Source organism: Procambarus clarkii, chromosome 51, assembly GCF_040958095.1.
Source record: "Procambarus clarkii isolate CNS0578487 chromosome 51, FALCON_Pclarkii_2.0, whole genome shotgun sequence".
Lineage (NCBI taxonomy): Eukaryota > Metazoa > Arthropoda > Malacostraca > Decapoda > Cambaridae > Procambarus > Procambarus clarkii.
The window spans coordinates 13812098-13834193 of NC_091200.1; positions in this window are offsets into that span (position 1 = coordinate 13812098).

The window sequence follows — 22096 nt, forward strand, 5'->3', positions numbered from 1 at the left end:
CTAGCATGAGGTTGACGAGTTCTGCAATGGTAGAGACATGTGCTGCTTCCAGCCATTTCATAAAATATCTCCTTTTGGTATTAGCAAATTCTAGAAAGGTGGTGGTACTTGCCTTTAGGTGGTCACGGAATTTTCTTCGGTAGCTTTCGGTGGAGAGAAGGTACGTAGGCGTCCAACACTGCTTGTTTCAGGGTCTGGTAGTCATTCTCAGACGCCAAAGTACTGAGTGTAACTGCAGCTCTCCCTGTGAGATGTACTCTAAGAAGGGTAGCCCATTGGTCGGCAGGCCAGCTAAGTTGATTAGCAAGGGTCTCAAAGGTGGTAAAAAATACGTCGACTTCTGTCTCTACGAATGGTGGCATTAACTTACTTTCATGGGAGATATTGAAACTTACAGGAAGACTGGCGGTAGCTTGCTGGCGTTGAGTGAGGTGTGTAGTTTCCAACGCGAATTCTTGTTGACGACATTCCATAGCCAGAGCTGCTTGTTGTTTGTTATGCTCGCGTTACATCTCCAGGTGACGATGTTTTGCTTCAAGCTGTACTCTTTCACGCTCACGGAGTATTGCAATCTCACGTTCTTGTTTTTCTTTCCTCAAGGCAGTTTCTCGTTCCTTGAGGGCGATTTCACGCTCCTTTATCTGTAGGGCTTCATTTTGTTGTTCGAGGGCTTCCCTTTGCTGCTCTCGCTCGATCTTGGCAATTTCCAGTTTGAGTTTCATAGCTGCCAAATCAGGTTTATCTGCAATAGAGTAAGTTTATTATATTATATTATATATATATAATATTGTGTATTATACATATATAAAACGCTAAATTATAATGCCAATCCTGATCTTAAAAGCTTCATAGAAGGTTGTAACAGAACCCATGAGCACCACACCAGAAATAAATACAGTTTTGATATTCCTAGAGTACGTCTTAATCAAACTAGAAATGCTCTGCAAATCAAGGGGCCCAGAATGTGGAATGACCTTCCCAACCATGTTAAAGACTGTACCTCTCTCAACCAGTTTAAGATAAAAACTAAACACTACCTAATAAATTCCCTGTAATCTACCTCACTCCTCTATTGTCAACCCATGTCTGTTATTTTTTTTTTTTTTTAATCAACACTGTTTGTCAACCTATTGTATTTGTGCTGCTTTTTCAGTCATGTTCCCCCTTTTTTTATCTTTATTTGTATTTGTTCTCAACACTTTTTATTCTTTATGCTCAATTAGTATTAAGTTCTAGATATTAATGTTTTTCTTGCCCGAAACGCATTGCGTAATAGTGGCTTTAGGCATTGTATGTACTAGCTCTATCTATATATCAATCCATTAATGTAACATCACTTGTATGTATATACCTTACCTGAATAAACATCTGAATCTGAATCTGAATCTGAAAGTTTCGTGAGTTTGAGTCAATCTTACCTTCCTCTAAGAGATAATCCAGTAACAGGTTATGCAGTTCATTTTTGTTGGCTCCATGGGGAACATCTAGTCGATACTCATGTGCAAGAGTTTGTAATTTGGTTCTCTTGGCACGACTTAAGTTCCCTATTTCACCTGCTGGATCTGCACGGAAAGCTCGGAGACGAAACATGGTGAAATTAGCAAATAAATGTACACCGAATATACTGTTGTAATATGGTGAATGTCAAACAGGACAACGTGACAACTGGTACCTATCCTGTGGAATCGTTAACAATTAATGTTAATTTCAAGATGGTAAATGATTAATAAATCAAGATCGCAGGAAATCTTGTACCCGGTACTCAATGTAAGAGGATAAGGGCAAGAAAATCCTACTAAGTAAGCGAAACTGAGTTTCTAAAACAAATGAAATATTTAATTGCCTCAAAAGTGAATTAGGTAGTCCAAGAATGTAGGCATACCTTGCCGAGTCTCTATAGGACATAAGCAAGTTTTTCCCACTGAAATGAAATATGATACTTACAGAATTAGCGAACTTTTGTGCTCTGAAAAAAGAAAGCTAATTCCCTAAGTAAATATCATCATCTCTGACCGACGTGTAGGGGTGTGAGGTGTCAACTGGTGACGAGAACTGCTGCTGAGGTCCCAATTCAGCAACAAAAGTTCTTGCTAGAGGAACTATGGCCTCTTTATCCTCCTACAGTCAGATTGCAGAAGATTAGGTGCTCTTGACCCGGGGACAGACCACAGTACCAGGGTACCAATATGATGATCTGCCGAAAATATGAGAAATATCAACCCGTTCTCGCAAATTCGTAAAGTCAATATTGACTTATTAACTATGTGCATAGGTGATATACTAAACATAATAGATACCCCTAAAAAATTCATAGAAAACACCGACCTTACCTAACCTTGTTAGTATCTTAAGATAAGCATCTTATTGCTTCGTAATTATAATTATTACTTAACCTATACCTATTATAGGTTAGGTAATAATTGTAATTACGAAGCAATAAGATGCATATCTTAACATACTAAGTAGGTTAGGTAAGGTCGGTGTTTTCTATGAAGCTTTTCAAGGAAACTATTATGTTAAGTATGTCACCTATGCACATATTTAATAAGTCAATATTGACTTATTAAATTTGCGAGAACGGGTTGGAAATATCCTAGGGACAAAAGATGGTAAACACGAGTAATAACACGGAGGGAGAGATGACCAATTAAGAGAATGACTGAGGCCTACAGTCACCACGTAATCCAAAGTTGTCTCACACTCACTATATGCTACTCTCGGAATGCACAATACACACAGAACCATATGAAAATAAAATTGAATATTAAAAATAGTGAAAAGTAACTGTACCAAAGCCAAGTACGCTTACCACAAATTTACGTTCTGGTACTAGTACCTGAGTGAAGCTCCCGGACAGGCCCCCATGAAATGTGACGGTAAAGTGTTGGAGTGTTGATGTTCGGCAGTCCTCCAATGGCAGGTGGCAATGCCTGGTCACACATAAAAAAAAAGAGACTGCTTGCCTGTTTGTCTGTGGTAAGGTAATGGAAAGACACACAAAACACAAAATATAAACAATGAAATTTTAGTTACTTTAGAAAACAAGATATGAACAAAGACAATCCCTTGGCTTACGTAAAATTCAAAACAAGTCAACAAACAAAACAACATGAATAATTAATAAATGTGAAAATTTACTCTAATATAAAATAAAGTGCAAGAATAATAATCAGGTGCTGAGAATATTGGCTAGAGCTGCCACCTCCCTTAGTACACGACAGCCAGGGCTTAGTCTACCAGAGAGAGATGTCAACTTCTAAGAGCACAGAGATATTCTGAGGAGGACGGCGTGAGCTGGCCCAGACGTCGACTCAGGTAGAGGGCGTGAGTGCAGGTGCAGGTGCTGTTGGCGATACACCAGCCAATCGGGAGCAGGCAGGCGGAGAATGGGTAGTTTGCTCGTTGACGACGGGTGGAGAGCCGGCGTGTCAGGTGGTGCATGGTACGCTTTGCTTCCTGGGCAAAACGTTTTGTGATACTGGTGGACGTATCTTTAATATAGCATCTTGTACTTGTAGAATGACGTAAATAATATAGGGAAGAGCAGGCTCAATCTCTTGAAAGAGATTATCGTCACAATATATATATATATATATATATATATATATATATATATATATATATATATATATATATATATATATATTGTATATATATATATATACATACACACACACACACATACCGAAAAAGTAAGTTTAATAATTCTAACACGAATTTTCTCAATATTTCTTATGTTTCTTTTTACTGTCGATGGTAATTGGAAAATCAATTCTCCAAAATTCATTTTTATTTCTAGTCTGACACGACGCTTGAACGCGTTTCATAATAACTTGTTACATTTTTAAAGACTTTAGTTTACACACACACAACTGTAACCTGAAAACGCTAAACAGAGTTTTACCTAATGCTAACACTGAACAGCTTGTCTTATATACTCACATTTGGGTGAGGTGATATGTTGCAACAGTTTTCGATGAGGTGAACAAACTTTTGACAAACACAAGATAGAACAAGGTGCAATGGGTATAAATTGGATAAATGAGAGGGAAGAATGGAAGTAACTGCAAAGGGCCTATTGGCCCATACTTCCTCTTGATGCTTCTATATTGGTACGGAGTCTTGAAGTGGGTAGAATATAGTTGTGCATTAATTGGCTGTTGATTGCTGGTGTTGACTTTTTGATGTGTTGTGCCTCGCAGATGTCAAGCCGCCTGCTATCGCTGTATCTGAAAGAAAAAAAGAAAGAAAGAAAAAGACTTGGGTGTTGATATCACGCCAGACCTGTCTCCTGCAGCCCATATCAAGAGGATAACATCAGCGGCATATGCCAGGCAGGCCAACATAAGAACGGCATTCGGAAACTTGTGTAAAAAATCATTCTGAACTTTGTATACCACGTATGTCAGGCCAATCCTGGAGTATGCAGCCCCCAGCATGGAGTCCATATCTAGTCAAGGATAAGACTAAACTGGAAAAGGTTCAAAGGTTTGCCACCAGACTAGTACCCGAGCTGAGAGGTATGAGCTACGAGGAGAGACTACGGGAATTAAACCTCACTTCGCTGGAAGACAGAAGAGTTAGGGGGGACATGATCACATGCAAGATTCTGAAGGGAATTGATAGGGTAGATAAAGAGAGGCTATTTAACACAAGGGGAACACGCACAAGGAGACACAGGTGGAAACTGAGTGCCCAAATGAGCCACAGAGATATTAGAAAGAATTTTTAGTGTCAGAGTGGTTGACAAATGGAATGCATTAGGAAGTGATGTGGTGGAGGCTGACTCCATACACAGTTTCAAGTGTAGATATGATAGAGCCCAATAGGCTCAGGAATCTATACACCTGTTGATTGACGGTTGAGAGGCTGGACCAAAGAGCCAGAGCTCAACCCCCCACAAACACAACTAGGTGAGTACACACACGCACACACACACACACACACACACACACACTCACACACTAGGGGGCCTGGTAGCCTGGTGGATAGCGCGCAGGACTCGTAATTCTGTGGCGCGGGTTCAATTCCTGCACCCAGGCAGAAACAAATGGGTAAAGTTTCTTTCACCCTGAATGCCCCTGTTACCTAGCAGTAAATAGGTACCTGGGAGTTAGTCAGCTGTCACGGGCTGCTTCCTGGTGTGTGTGTGTGTGGTGTGGAGAAAAAAAAAAGAAAAAAATTAGTAGTTAGTAAACAGTCGATTGACAGTTGAGAGGCGGGCAGAAAGAGCAAAGCTCAACCCCCGCAAACGCAACTAGGTGAATACACACACACACACACACACACATTCTACATACTCTACAATCCCCCACCAAACAGTAGAAGGCCCAGGCAGGAGTATGAGGGACAGCAACAAGGCATGTATAAATGAACTGCAGAGGGCAGCAACAATAGCGCATAGAATGAGAGCGAAGCTGATGGTCATGGGGGACCTAAATCACGGAGAGATAGATTGGGAAACAAGGTATCCCCTTGGCGGGGAGGAGACCTGAGGAGCGAAGCTGGTAGACTTTATTGACAGGAATTTCCTAACAGCATGTGAAGGAAGGCACTAGGGAAAGAGGAGGGGATACGCCCAGCCTATTAGACCTCATTTTCACCCAGAATGTAGAAGACATCGAGCGTTTGGAACATGAAATACCACTAGGAGCCAGTGACCATTGTGTCCTAGTCTTTGACTACATGATGGAACTTAAAATTGTGACCAAAGAACAAGAGGTCCGGGAAAGGAGACTCGATTACAGAAAAGGGGACTACAGAAGGATAAGGGACTACCTGGGAGGAAGAAATTAGAGGAAAAACAGTGCAAGGCATGATGAACCAAGTCATATGGAAATGCAAGGCGGCTGAAAAGAGATTTATTCCAACAGTAAAGGAAAAAAGCAGGAGGGAATATAATAACCCATGGTTTAATAGACAGTGTCAGGAAGCAAAAGTGAGAAGCAGGAGGGAGTGGAGGAAGTACAGAAGACAAAGGACAGAGGACAACAGCATTAGATGTAAAAAAGAGCTAGGAACGATTACATTAACATAAGGCAAGTGTCGGAAAAAATTATGAGAATGATATTGCAATCAAAGCGAAAAAACAACCTAAATTACTACATAGCCATATAAGAAGGAAGATGTCGGTAAATGACCTAGTGATAAGACTGAGGAAAACAGAAGGGGCATATACAGAAAGTGACAAGGAAATCTGTGAGGTACTGAATGCAACTTTCCATGGAGTGTTCACAACCGAGCCTGAGCGGCTCCCATTGTTAGAAGAGATTACCCTAGATGAAAGACTATCAGATATAGAGGTGACAGCAGAGGAGGTAATGAAACAGTTGACAACACTGGATGCAACTAAAGCAGTTGGACCAGATAAAGTATCACCGTGGATGCTAAAAGAGGCAGCGCAGGCCCTCAGCGTGCCTCTGGCAAGGATCATTAATGAATCACTAATGTCGGGAGAATTGCCCAGTTGCTGGAAGGAGGCAAATGTCGTACCGATTTTCAAGAAAGGCGATAGGGAGGAGGCACTTAACTACAGACCCGTATCAATGACAAGCATCCCCTGCAAAATACTTGAAAGAATAATTAGGCTAAGACTTGTTGAGCACCTGGAGAGCATTGGGTTTGTAAACAAGCACCAACATGGGTCCTGGACAGGGAAATCATGCCTAACAAACCTTTTAGAATTCCATGATAAAGTAAAAAGGATAAGGCAGGACAGAGAAGGCTGGGCAGACTTCATATTTCTTGACTGCCAAAAGTCCTTTGATACAGTACCGCACATGAGACTGCTATTCAAACTTGAGAGGCAGGCAGGAGTAAGCGGAAAGGCCCTAGCATGGGTAAGGAACTTCCTAGCAGGAAGAAGCCAAAGGGTAATGGTAAGGGGTAAGAAATTGGACTGGCAAACAATAACGAGTGGAGTACCTCAAGGATCGGTGCTGGGACCAATCCTCTTTCTAATTTACGTAAATGATATGTTTACAGGAGTGGAATCCTAAATGTCAATGTTTGCGGATGATGTAGAATTAATGAGAAGAATTGTGACAGATGAGGATTGTAGGATCCTCCAAGAGGATTTAAACAGGTTGCAGAGATGGTATTGAAATGGCTACTGGAGTTCAACATGAGTAAATGTAAAGTTATGGAAATGGGATCAGGTGATAGGCGACCAAAGGGACAGTACACAATGAAGGGGAACTGCCTACCTGTAACGATTCGAGAAAGAGACCTGGGAATGGATGTAACACCTAATCTAACTCCTGAGGCACATATAAATAGGATAACGACAGCAGCGTACTCTACACTGGCGAAAATTAGAACTTCATTCAGAAACCTAAATGAGGAAGCTTTTAGTGCGCTTTACACTGCCTACGTGAGACCCGTCTTAGAGTATGCCGCGCCATCATGGAGTCCCCACCTGAAGAAACACATAAGGAAACTGGAGAAGGATCAGAGGTTTGCGACGAGGCTTGTCCCAGAGTTACGAGGGATGAGATATGAAGAGCGTCTGAAGGAACTGAACCTTACGACACTAGAGAAAAGAAGGGAGAGAGGAGATATGATAGGGACATATAAAATACTCAGGGGAATTGACAAAGTGGAAATAGATGAAATGTTCACATATAATAATAACAGAACGAGGGGACATGGGTGGAAACTGGAAACTCAGATGAGTCTCAGAGATGTTAGGAAGTTTTCTTTTAGCGTGCGAGTGGTGGAAAAATGGAATGTACTTGGGGAACAGGTTGTGGAAGCAAACTCTATTCATAATTTTAAAATTAGGTATGATAGGGAAATGGGACAGGAGTCATTGCTGTAAACAACCGATGGCTGGAAAGGCGGGATCCAAGAGTCATGCTCGATCCTGCAAGCACAAATTTCCAGTAACCAGTCTCCGTGGTGTAGTGGTAAGACACTCGCCTGGCGTTCCGCGAGCGCTTTGTCATGGGTTCATATCCTGGCCGGGGAGGATTTACTGGGCGCAAATCCTTAACTGTAGCCTCTGTTTAACTCAACAGTAAAATGTGTACTTGGTTGTAAAAACGATTCTTCGCGGCGGGGATCGTATTCCAGGGACCTGCCCGAAACGCTACGCGTACTAGTTGCTGTACAAAAATGTAACAACTCTTGTATATATCTCAAAAAAAAAAAAAAAATAGGTGAGTACACACACACATTCATATATATACACATGCACGAGCACTCAGGGGTAGGATACTTGTTACACATCAGTGAGAAGGGCAAGTGACCACCAGACCAAGCACCAAGCACCAAAAACACCGTTCCCCCCGGCCTTCCCCTCCTTCGCGTAAGCTGACCACCATAGATTATCATACGAGCTCAACCCCCCACCCCCCCCCCCCCCCACACCCCCACCCCACACACACACACACGAATCAAGACAGATGAAGATAGACAGAGACTACAAGATGACCTAGACAAACTGGAGGAATAGTCTAGAAAATGGCTGCTAAAGTTCAACTCAGGAAGATTATCTTGAGGTTATCTTGAGATGATTTCGGGGCTTAGTATCCCTGCGGCACGGTCCTCGATCATTCTTCCATCCCCAGGAAGCAGTCCGTGACAGTTGACTAACACCCAGGTACCTATTTACTGCTAGGTAACAGGGGCATCAGGGTGAAAGAAACTCTGCCCATTGTTTCTCGCCAGCGCCCAGGATCGAACCCGGGACCACAGGATCATGCTTCCAGTGATTTGTCCGCTCAGCCACCGGCTCCTGATTGTAAAAGTGATTATGAAATTGTAAAGTAATGAAATTAGGCAAAGGGAAGAGGAGGCTGAACACAAGGTACCATCTGGGAGGTGAAATCCTGCAAGAGTCAAATAGAAAGATCTGGGAGGTTGATATCACACCGAACCTGTCCCCAGAGGCCCACATCAAAAGAATATCATCAGAGGCATATGCTAGGTTGGCCAACATAAGAACTGCCTTTAGAAACTTGTGTAAGGAATCGTTCAGAACCCTGTATACCACTTATGTCAGACCAATCCTGGAATTTGCAGCTCCAGCCTGGAGTTCATACCTAGTTAAACACAAGACAAGTTAGAGAAGATTTAGTGGTATGCCATCAGGCTCGTCCCGGAACTGAGAGGAATGAGCTACGAGGAAAGGCTAAAGGAGTTGAACCTCACGTTCCTGGAAATAGAAGAGTAAGGGGAGACATGATAACCACCTTCAAAGTTCTCAGGAGAATTGACAGGGTGAACAAAGACACACTCTTCAGCCCGGGTGGAACACAAAAAAGGCGACACAGGTGGAAACTTGTGAGCCACATACCCAGATGAGCCACAGAGATGTTAGAAAGAATTTTTCAGTGTCAGAGTAGTTAATAAAGTTAATAAATGGAACGCACTAGGAAGTGATCTGGTGGAGGCTGACTCCATACACAGTTTCAAATATAGGTATGATAGAGCCCAGTAGGCTCAGGAATCTGTACACCAGTTGATTGACGGTTGAGAGGCGGGACCAAAGAGACAAAGCTCAACCCCCGCAAGCACAACTAGGTGAGCACAACTAGGTGAGTACACTCACACACACACACACACACACACACACACACACACACACACACACACACACACGCACATACACACACACACACACACACACACACACACACACACACACACACACACACACACACACACACACACACACACACACACACAAGGTGGTGGAGGCCAAGACCGTCAGTAGTTTCAAAGCGTTATATGACAAAGAGTGCTGGGAAGACGGGACACCACGAGCGTAGCTCTCATCCTGTAACTACACTTAGGTAATTACACCTAGGTAATTACACACACACACTCACACACACACACACACACACACACACACACAGATATGACAGAGCCCGATAGGCTCATGAATCTGTACACCTGTTGATTGACGGTTGAGAGGCGGGACCAAAGAGCCAGAGCTCAACCCCCGCAAACACAACTAGGTGAGTACACACACACACACACACACACACACACACACACACACTCAACTGTCACACAACGATACAGTGACTGACTCCAGAGCTTTGTGTAGACAGAGAAGAACCGACCTCATCAATCTACCAGCACTTAGTGAATCACCTAGTGGGAGACAACGACGGATAACCATCGTCATCATACATCGTCCCTACTCATCTGGTTGTGTGAGCGGGAGGAGACTGGTATGTACCCCCTCTCTGGTCAATTAATCAGGTGTACAGATTGAGGTAAAATATTATCAAATTCTTGTTCAGGATATCATATATATTTAAAAATCTCAGGGTGGCTCATTTAGGCAGAGGTAACGCATAAGGGATATCTTGACACATACAAGCACGCCCGCCCACGTACGTATACACGCACACAAGTGTGCACACGCTAAAACAGACACACATACACACACGCACACACGCACACACACACACATGGAGAGCTAAGCTGCTGGACGTGGCAACAAGAAACTTTCTAAGCCAGCACACCAAAGAACCAACAAGAATGAGAGGAGAAGATGAACCAGCAATGCTTGATTTGATATTTACCCTAAATGAATGGGATATAAGGGAAGTTAAGATGGAAGCGCCCTTGGGAATGAGTGACCACAGTGTATTGAACTTTGAGTACTTGGTAGAGCTAGGACTTATCTCCCCCAAAAAAGAACTAGGAATTAAAAGGCTGGCATACCGAAAGGGGAATTATGAACAGATGAGAAGTTTCCTAAGTGAAATACCTTGGGACACAAACCTCAGAGATAAGTCTGTACAGGGTATGATGGACTATGTTACCCAAAAGTGTCAGGAGGCAGTAAACAGGTTCATCCCGGCCCAAAGGGAAAAATCCGAGAAGCAACAGAAGAATCCATGGTATAATAGGGCATGTATCGAAGCGAAGAAACTGAACAAAAAGGCGTGGAGGAACTTCCGGAATAACAGAACACCAGAAAGCAGAGAGAGATACCAGAGAACCAGGAATGAGTACGTCAGGGTGAGAAGAGAAGCAGAGAAAAATTTTGAAAATGATATAGCAAACAAAGCCAAGACTGAACCAAAGCTACTCCACAGTCACATCAGAAGGAAAACAACAGTGAAAGAACAGGTATTGAAACTTAGAACAGGCGAGGACAGGTATACAGAGAATGACAGAGAGGTGTGTGAGGAACTCAACAAGAGGTTCCAGGAGGTCTTCACAATAGAGCAGGGTGAGGTCACTGTGCTAGGAGAAAAGGAGGTAAACCAGGCGGCCTTGGAAGAGTTCGAAATTACGAGAGAGGAGGTCAAGAGACACCTGCTGGATCTGGATGTTAGAAAGGCTGTTGGTCCAGATGGGATCTCACCATGGATACTGAAAGAGTGTGCAGAGGCACTTTGCTTGCCACTCTCCATAGTGTATAGTAAGTCACTGGAGACGGGAGACCTACCAGAAATATGGAAGACGGCGAATGTGGTCCCAATATACAAAAAGGGCGACAGGCAAGAGGCACTGAACTACAGGCCAGTGTCCTTGACTTGTATACCATGCAAGGTGATGGAGAAGATCGTGAGAAAAAACCTGGTAACACATCTGGAGAGAAGGGACTTCGTGACAAATCGCCAACATGGGTTCAGGGAGGGTAAATCTTGCCTTACAGGCTTGATAGAATTCTACGATCAGGTGACAAAGATTAAGCAAGAAAGAGAGGGCTGGGCGGACTGCATTTTCTTGGATTGTCGGAAAGCCTTTGACACAGTACCGCATAAGAGGCTGGTACATAAGCTGGAGAGACAGGCAGGTGTAGCTGGTAAGGTGCTCCAGTGGATAAGGGAGTATCTAAGCAATAGGAAGCAGAGAGTTACGGTGAGGGGTGGGACCTCCGATTGGCGTGAAGTCACCAGTGGAGTCCCACAGGGCTCTGTACTCGGTCCTATCTTGTTTCTGATATATGTAAATGATCTCCCAGAGGGTATCGATTCATTTCTCTCAATGTTTGCGGACGATGCTAAAATTATGAGAAGGATTAAAACAGAAGAGGACTGTTTGAGGCTTCAAGAAGACCTAGACAAGCTGAAGGAATGGTCGAACATATGGTTGTTAGAGTTTAACCCAACCAAATGTAATGTAATGTAATGAAGATAGGTGTAGGGAGCAGGAGGCCAGATACAAGGTATCATCTGGGAGAGGAACTTCTTCAGGAGTCAGAGAAGGAAAAAGACTTGGGGGTTGATATCACGCCAGACCTGCCTCCTGCAGCACATATCAAGCGGATAACATCAGCGGCATATGCCAGGCTGGCCAACATATGAACGGCATTCAGAAACTTGTGTAAAGAATCATTCAGAATTTTGTATACCACATATGTCAGGCCAATCCTGGAGTATGCAGCCCCAGCATAGAGTCCATATCTAGTCAATGATAAGACTAAACTGGAAAAGGTTCAAAGGTTTGCCACCAGACTAGTACCCGAGCTGAGAGGTATGAGCTACAAGGAGAGACTACGGGAATTAAACCTCACTTCGCTGGAAGACAGAAGAGTTAGGGGGGACATGATCACCACATTCAAGATTCTGAATTGAATTGGTAGGGTAGATAAAGAATGTCTATTTAACACAAGGGGAACACGCACAAGGGGACACAGGTGGAAACTGAGTGCCCAAATGAGCCACAGAGATATTAGAAAGAACTTTTTTAGTGTCAGAGTGGTTGACAAATGGAATGCATTAGGAAGTGATGTGGTGGAGGCTGACTCCATACACAGTTTCAAGTGTAGATATGATATAGCCCAATAGGCTCAGGAACCTGTATATCAGTTCATTGACAGATGAGAGGCAGAGCTCGACCCCTGCAAACACAACTAGGTAAGTACACACACACACACACATTGTTCTTGTAGCTGAGTGGACAACATGTGGGACTCGTAATCCTGTGGCCAAGGTTCGATTCCCAGTGCCGGCAGAGACAAATGGGCAGAGTTTCTTTCACCCTGATGCATCTGTTTCCTAGCAGTAAATAGGTACCTGGGAGTTAAACAGCTGTTACAGGCTGCTTCCTGTGTGTGTGTGTTTGTGTGTGTGTGTGTGTGTGTGTGTGTGTGTGTGTGTGTGTGTGTGTGTGTGTGTGTGTGTGTGTGTGTGTGTGTGTGTGTGTGTGTGTGTGTGTGTGTGTGTTTGTGCTTGCGGGAGTTGAGCTTTGGCTCTTTGGTCCCGCCTCTCAACTGTCGATCTACTGGTGTACATATTCCTGAGCCTACTGGGCTCTATCATATCTACATTTGAAACTGTGTATGGAGTCAGCCTCCACCACATCACTGCCTAATGCATTCCACACGTTCACTACTTTGACACTGAAAAAGTTCTTTCTACCGTCCCTGTGGCTCATGTTGGTACTCAGTTTCTACCTGTGTACCTTTGTTCGCGTACCACCAGTGTTGAATAGTTTATCCTTGTCTACCCTGTCGGTTCCCCTGAGGATTTTGTAGGTAGTGATCATGTCTCCCCTTACTCATCTGTCTTCCAGTGTCGTAAGATGCATTTCCCGCAGTTTTTCCTCGTAACTCATGCATCTTAGTTCTGGGACTAGTTTAGTTGCATACCTCTGAACGTTTTCCAGCTTCGTCTTGTGCTTGACACGGTACGGGCTCCATGCTAGGGCCGCATACTCCAGAATTGGTCTTACATATGTGGTATACAAGATTCTGAATGATTCCTTACACAGGTTCCTGAAGGCTGTTCTGATGTTAGCCACCTCGCATATGCCGCAGACGTAATTCTTTTTATGTGGGCTTCAGGAGACAGGTTTGGTGTGATATCAACTCCTAGATCTTTCTCTCTGTCCGTTTCATGAAGTACTTCATCTCCTATTTTGTATCTGTCACGAATCTTACTAAGATTCTGCCATTACTCTTGATTCTCATATTACTTTATTGTCTTGTTCTCTAATTAATATTGCATCCAGTTGTATGAGCTAAGATTTTGTATGTTATATATATATATAATAGCATGCTGTGTAGTGTGTGTGAGGCTTTTGGTGTTAGATTTCGCATGTAGTTTCTCCGTGTGGGCGGTTGACCATATTTGGATATGGCCAGTGTTGGAACATTGTTGTCAATCGAGTGTCTATAGTTTTACCTTTATTTATTCCCATATTTGGTTGCCGTATTATTGTATGGAATGTTGTACCAGTGTTTACTACTCTTTAGTTTTACAATGTTTTGAATATTAGTGCTGCATTTTGTTATTAGAATTTCCACAATGTTTACGTGAACGGTTAGTTGATTTTTTGGTAAACGTTTAGTTGACGTTTGGCCTGCTGACCAAAGCGTGGGCAGTAGCGTGGCGGCTGTTGTCGAGAGGAGTTGTGTTTTAAGCTAAGTCATTGGTCACTGTTATTTTAGCCCATATAAATGTTAATTATCTGGTTAGATGATTTGAGTATTACTATTGATTAATCCATGTTCTGGTGATATTGCTCATGTCCCAATAATTAATTTCATTCTATGATATTGCATGTTGAAGAGTATTTCTGGCTATTATTTATACATTTAATTGTTATGTTTGTCCCCCTTAGCATAAATATATTGTTCTCCATTTTATGCAGTGATGTAATTATACCCCTAGACATCTGTTGGCATGGCCGATTTATTATCATTTCTTTACACTGCGGGGAGAAGAACCTTATTTAGTCTCAAGGGTGGTGACAGTATCCTATGTCTGGCCTCCTGTTTCCACTGCCTAGCTTCATTACTTTGCATTTACTCGGATTGAACTTTAGCAGCCATTTATTGGACCATTCATTCAGTCTGTCTAGGTCATCTTGTAGCCTCCTATTATCATCCTCTGTTTCAATCCTCCTCATAATTTTTGCATCATCAGCAAACATTGAGAGAAACGAGTTTATACCCTTTGGGAGATCATTTACATATATCAGAAACAGTATAGGTTCAAGGACTGACCCCTGCGGGACTCCACTTATAACGTCTCGCCAATCTGAGACCTCACCCCTCACACTGACTCGTTGTCTCCTGTTGCTTAGGTACTCCTTTATCCAATGGAGTATCTTCCCTTTCACTCCTGCCTACATCGCCAACTTTTTCACTAGCCACTTGTGTGGTACTGTATCAAAGGCTTTCTGGCAATCCAAAAATATGCAGTCTGCCCACCCCTCTCTTTCTTGCCTGATTTTTGTTGCCTGGTCGTAGAATTCAAGTAACCCTGTGAGTGTGACAGGACTTGCCATCCCTGAACCCATGTTGATGCTGTGTTACAAAGTTCTTTCGCTCCAGATGTTCCACTTGCTTTCTTCGCACAATCTTCTTCATCAGCTTGCATGGTATGCAGGTTAGGGAAACTGGCCTGTAGTTCAGTGCCTCCTGTCTATCCCCTTTCTTGTATATCGGGACTACATTAACTGCTTTCCAAATTTCTGACAGTTCCCCTTGTTGCCAGTGATTTGTTATTCACAATGGAAAGTGGCAGGCACAGTTCTTCTGCGCCTTTCTTTAGTATCCGAGGGGAGATTCCATCTGGGCCTATAGCCTTTGTCACATCCAACTCTAGTAAACACTTCCTTACTTCCCCACTGGTAATCCCAAACTCTTCTAGTGGTGCCTGGTTAACTATTCCCTCTCTTATCTCTGGAACTTCTCCTTGCCCTAATGTAAGACCTCTTGGAATTTCTTATTCAGTTCCTTGCACACTTCCTTGTCGTTTGTAGTGAATCCTTCTGCCCCTATCCTTAATTTCATTACCTGTTCCTTTACTGTTGTTTTTCTCCTGATGTGGCTGTGCAGCAATTTAGAATTTAGAGTCTTTGTCTTGCTTGCGATGTCATTTTCGTATTGTCTTTCTGCCTCTCTTCTCATCCTGACTTATTCATTCCTGGCACTCTGATATCTTTCTCTGCTCTCAAAAGTCCTGTTATTCCTATAGTTTCTCCACGCCCTTTTTCTTTGCTGCTCAGCTAGCCTACATCTCTGATTAAACCATGAGTTTCTCATCTTCATTTCATTGTTTTCGTTTTGGACTGGGACAAACTTGTTTGCTGCTTTCTTGCACTTCTGCGTGATGTAGTCCATCATGTCTTGGGCCGTCTTTCCCCTGAGCTCTGTTTCCCATGTTATATCTGTTAGAAATTTTCTTATCTCCTCATAGTTTCCCTTTTGGAATGATAGCTTTTTGTTTTCAGTACCCCTCCTTGAGTTCAATAACTCTTCTTCAATCAGGTACTCAAACGCCAGTACACTGTAGTCGCTCATTCCTACTGGGGCCTCAAAACCGATTTCTCTTATGTCGGAGTCGTTCAGAGTGAAGACTAGGTCGAGTCTCGCTGGTTCATCGTTTCCTCTCATCCTTGTGGATTCTCTAACATGCTGGGTTAAAAAGTTTCTAGTCATCATCTGCAATAGTTTGGCTCTCCATGTATCTTCGCCTCCATGCGGTTCCTTGATCTCCCAGTCTATCTTTCCATGATTGAAGTCCCTCATGATGAGCAGATGGGATCTATTTCTACAGGCAGCAGAGGTTACCCTCTCAATTAGTGTTAACTGCCCTGTTGTTGGTGTCATACTCTTGACTGGGTCTTCTGTCATTTGGTGGAGGGTTATATATCACTGCTACTACTATTCTTGGTCCTCCCATTGTCATGGTGCCTGCTATGTATTCTCTGAATTCCTCACAATCCGGGATAGCCATCTCCTTGAAACTCCATTCCTTTCTCGTTAGTAGGGCCGCTCCGCCTCCTCCCCTACCTTATCTCTCTTTCCTGGTTACTGTGTTCTGCTGGGGAAACACGGCATTCGTTATGATTACTGATAGTTTTGTTTCAGTGAGTCCGATTACATCTGAGTTCACTTCTTGTACTCTTTCCCTTAGTTCACTTGCCTTGCTTGTGATCCCATCTATGTTCGAGTACTTTAACATTAAACTGACTGTCTTCCGCTTCTCCTCTGGAGGAACCTGTGGGATCTGGGGTGTGCGGGGGGCTGGGAAGATCTGGTACAGGGAGACTGGTGAAGGAGGAAGGGGGTGGGGGAGAGGGGGAGGGTAGAGGGTTCGGGGGGAGAGTGAGAGGAGGAGGGTTGGGGTGGGTGAGAGGGTGAGGGTTGGGGTGTGTGGGAGATGGGAAGGCTTGGGGGGATGGGGGAGGAAGGGATGGGGGCTTGGGGGGGGGCAGAAATGGGGGGAGGGCTTGGGGGGCATGGGGGAAAGGGAAAGCTGAGGGGGGGGGTGAGGAAGAGGGAGGGTTTAGGGAAGTGGTGGAGAGGGGAAGGCTTAGGTGGGGTGGGGGGCTTAGGGGGGGTGGGGGGAGAACGGAGGGCTTGGGAGAGACGAGATGGCATGTGAGAGAAGGGAGGGCTTGGGGGGATGGGGGAGAAGGGAGGTCCTGGGGAAAGGGGTGAGTGGGAGGAGGGGGTGATTGGGGGGAGGGCCCCCTAGGTGGATTCTTAGTGGGGGGCTGTCAGGGGATAGGGCAAGTAGGGTGTCTGTTGGGTAGAATGTGGGGAGTGGTGCTCCACTCCCTGTGGCTGTTGCACTGTTTGAGGAAATTTCCCCACTCCCCTCTGGGATTGTAGGGTTTGGGGTCGTAGTTCTCTGATTCCTTTCTCTCTCCCTGCGCTCTTTCCTCGCGTCTGCTGCCTTCACTCTCTCGTCCCTTGTCATATCCCTCTGCAGGAATACTTTTTTGAACTTCTGTACATTTACTAGACTGCTCTTCCTTGCTAACAGTTCCTCTTTCGTGTTCTCGTTCATGAATACCACCTTTATCAATCGGTCTCTGTCTTTGTTGTACTTTATAAGCCTGAAAACCTTTTCAACATTTTGTTCAGCCCTCTCCATCCATACCTCTTTCAGGATCTTGGTAACTTTGTTTTTGTCCTTGTCTCTCCGCTCCTTTGGGCTGGTCCCTGTTTGCTCCTTAATGCCTGCTACTACTACTACTGCTGCTCTTTTTCTCTCTATCAGCCGACTAGTACATCTAGCTGCTTCCTGAGAAGAAGCCACTTCCATGGCAACTTGCCTTATTGCAGACCTAGCTTCAAGGTTTTTTTTAAGCATCTCTGCAAATGAGGGTTATATTGTAAGATTCCCCTCAACAGGAACATTACCATCTCCCTGCGGGATGGTTTGCGTCTGGTGCTGGGTAGGATTTTCTTTCAGGCTTATTATTTCATCCTTTGCTGCCTTCAGCTCATCCTGCAGGTTGGATACTGTCTCCTTTATAACCCTCAGTCCTTCCCTGAATTCACTTCATATGTGTATGTGTGTGTACTCACCTAATTGTGCTTGCAGGGGTTGAGCTTTGTCTCTTTGGTCCCGCCTCTCAACTGTCAATCAACTGATGTACAGATTCCTGAGCCTACTGGGCTCTATCATATCTACATTTGAAACTGTGTATGGAGTCAGCCTCCACCACATCACTGCCTAACGCATTCCATTTATTAACTACTCTGACACTGAAAAAATTCTTTCTAACGTCTCTGTGGCTCATCTGGGTACTAAGTTTCCACCTGTGTCCCCTTGTTCGTGTCCCACCCATGCTGAAGAGTTTGTCTTTGTCCACCCTATCAATTCCCCTGAGAATTTTGTAGGTGGTTATCATGTCTCCCCTTACTCTTCTGTTTTCCAGGGATGTGAGGTTCAGCTCCTTTAGCCTTTCCTCGCAGCTCATACCTCTCAGTTCTGGGACGAGCCTGGTGGTATACCGCTAAATCTTCTCTAACTTTGTCTTGTGTTTAATTAGGTATGGACTCCAGGCTGGAGCTGCATATTCCAGGATTGGTCTAACATAAGTGGTATACAGGGTCCTGAACGATTCCTTACACAAGTTTCTAAAGGCAGTTCTTATGTTGGCCAGGCTAGCATATGCCGCTGATGATATCCTTTTGGTGTGGGCCTCTGGGGACAGGTTCGGGTTGATATCAACCCCCAGATCTTTCTCTCTATTTGACTCTTGCAGGATTTCACCTCCCAGATGGTACCTTGTGTTCAGCCTCCTCCTCCCTTCGCCTAATTTCATTACCTTACACTTTCCTGAGTTGAACTTTAGCAGCCATTTTGTAGACCATTCCTCCAGTTTGTCCAGGTCATCCTGTAGTCTCTGTCTATCTTCATCCGTCTTGATTCTTCTCATAATCTTTGCATCATCAGCAAACATTGAGAGGAACGAGTCTATACCCTCCAGAAGATCATTTACATATATTAGAAACAGAATGGGTCCAAGTACTGAGCCCTGTGGGACTCCGCTGGTGACATCTCGCCACTCTGATGACTCCCCCCTCACCGTTACTTGCTGTTTCCTGTTGCTTTAGTACTCCCTTATCCACTGGAGCACCTTCCTTTTTACTCCTGCCTGTTGCTAAAACTTTTTTAACAGCCTTTTATGGGTTACTGTGTCAAAGGCTTTCTGGCAGTCCAGGAAAATGCAGTCGGCCCACCCTTCTCTTTCCTGCCTAATTGTTGTTGCCTGGTCATAGAATTCTATTAAACCTGTGAGGCATGATTTAGCATCTCTGAACCCATGTTGGTGGTGCATTACAAAGTTATTTCCCTCCAGATGCTCTACGAGCCTTTTTCTCACGATCTTCTCCATCACCTTGCATGGTATACAAGTTAGGGAAACTGGCCCATCACCAGTGCCTCTTGCCTGTCACCCTTCTTGTATATTGGGACCACGTTAGCTGTCTTCCAACTTTCTGGTAGGTGTCCTGTTTCCAGTGACCTGTTGTTCACCATAGAGAGTGGCACTCTTAAAGCCAAATCTCCGTCCCCCCACACCACATTCCCACCCTTCTACTCCTCCCTTCCTCCTGCCATGTCCCCCCTCTCCCCTTTTTCCTTCCTGTCCTCCCTCCCCCTTCATCCCATACCCTCCCTGGTCCCCCTTTGCACTTGACCCCCCATTCCTCACTCCAGTATCCTCTGAGACCCTGCTATCCACCTCACAAATTCTCCCACCCATAGAACAGCTTCCCCCACCAACAGAACCAAGGAGGCGATTTGAGAAGGGACAGAAGAAAGTGAGCCTGAAGACAATGTACACTAACATAGATGGAATTACAAATAAAGCAAATGAACTTGGAGAATGGGTACTGGAAGAAACCCCAGACATAATAGCACTCACAGAAACAAAGCTAACGAAAACCATTACAAATGCAGTGTTCCCACAGGACTTTTATGTTATGAGGAAAAAAGAGAGAAGGAAGAGGCGGTGGTGGTGTAGCTCTGCTGGTAAGAAAAGGCTGGGATTTTGAGGAGATGGTTATTCAGGGCTGCGAAGGTTTCAGTGACTACATAACAGGTACCATAACAACTGGAGGGCAAAACAATTATATTCATAGTCATATGTAATCCACCACCAAATGACAGAAGACCCAGACAGGAATATGATAGAAACAACATGGCCACCATTAACATAATAGTGAGAGCAGCTTCTGTTGCTAGCAGGAATGGATCTGGACTACTAATCATGGGAGATTTCAACCACAGGAAGATAGATTGGGAGAACAGAGATCCGCATGGAGGACCAGAAACATGGAAAGCTAAACTGCTGGACGTGGCAACAAGACACTTTCTAAGCCAGCACATCAAGGAACCAAAAAGAATGAGAGGAGAAGATGAACCAGCCATGCTCGATCTGATATTTACCCTAAATGAGTTAAGGGAAGTTAAGATGGAAGCACCTTTGGGAATGAGTGATCATAGTGTACTGAACTTTGAGTATCTGGTAGAGCTAGGACTTATCTCCCCCCAAAGAGAACTAGGACACAAAAGGCTGGCATACCAAAAGGGGAACTATGAGGGGAAGAGAAGTTTCCAAAGGGTGTAACACGGGAGTGGGGAGTTTTCTTCTCTCTGATCTTCTCTTCTCTTAAATCACCCTTACCCCTGCCCGTATTCTCTTTACTTCTCTTCTACCGAGGGACCCCAGAGCTACTCTAGGCCGGCCACACGTGCAGTTTTAACTGACAGTTATAACTATTCAGTTAAAACTGTCAGTTAAAACTGCACGTGTGTGGGTATCTCAGTTGCTCATTTCGTCAGTTCAACAGAACTGTACAGTTAACCAGCGACAAATGCAATGTTCCATATTTTTAACTGAAAGGAGTAACTGAACTGAGCGTGTGTGGGGATTCGTAACTGTACAGTTCACAACTTGTCATTTCTACAGGTGGTAGCGGTGAGTGCAGGGTAAGATGGCACGTGAACAAAACCAAGTGATTGTTGAATTCATTGAACTCTATCGATGTGAACCTTGTCTGTGGCAAGTTAAAAGTCTTTTTAATGAAAGGAGAAACCAGCGAAAGCAGCTTTTGGTACACAGTTTCAGTCATGCGCAAATAATTGAGAAAATCAATTGGTTCTTCACTTAATTCCTTTAACAATTTAATATCAGAACATTGATTTCGCCTTAGTAACCACTTTGTGCACCACTGCTTACGCTTCTTAGTTTTCTTTTTTCTATTTGCTTGTAGCATTACCAAGAATACACCAAGAGCGGCAAGATCCTACTCCTCGGAATCCATGGTAAAACTGAGGGATTGAACTGTGTGTGTGAGTGTGTGTGTGTGTGTGTGTGTGTGTGTGTGTGTGTGTGTGTGTGTGTGCATTTCATTTTTAACTGACGTCAGTTTGAACTGTGACAGTTATAACTGAACAGTCATAACTGTCAGTTAAAACCACGTGTGTGGCCGGCCTTAAGCCGAATCCCACGCCACTTGGTCTTAGCCGTTTTGACTGGCTAAGATTCTACAGCCTCACTTAGGCTTATAAGCTGGACACGAGTTCTCTCACATTGACAGTGGCTTGACGAAAATTGCAGATTGACCCCTCACTCATCTGGTGCCTTCGGGAGGTAGAGATGTTTGAGATATATATATCTCGAACTATCTACTTCTTTTGTAAGGTCTGATGGCGTAGTGGGTTAAAGCATACTAGTTATGCCAGCTACTGGAAGGTAGTTGTGCTTTCTGGGTTCGAGTCCCACTGGTGGGTGTTGTCCAAAGATTGTTTATCTTCACTTGTGGTTTATGCAAGTATAGGCTTATAAGCTGGACACGAGTTCTCTCACATTGACAGTGGCTTGACGAAAATTGCAGATTGACCCCTCACTCATCTGGTGCCTTCGG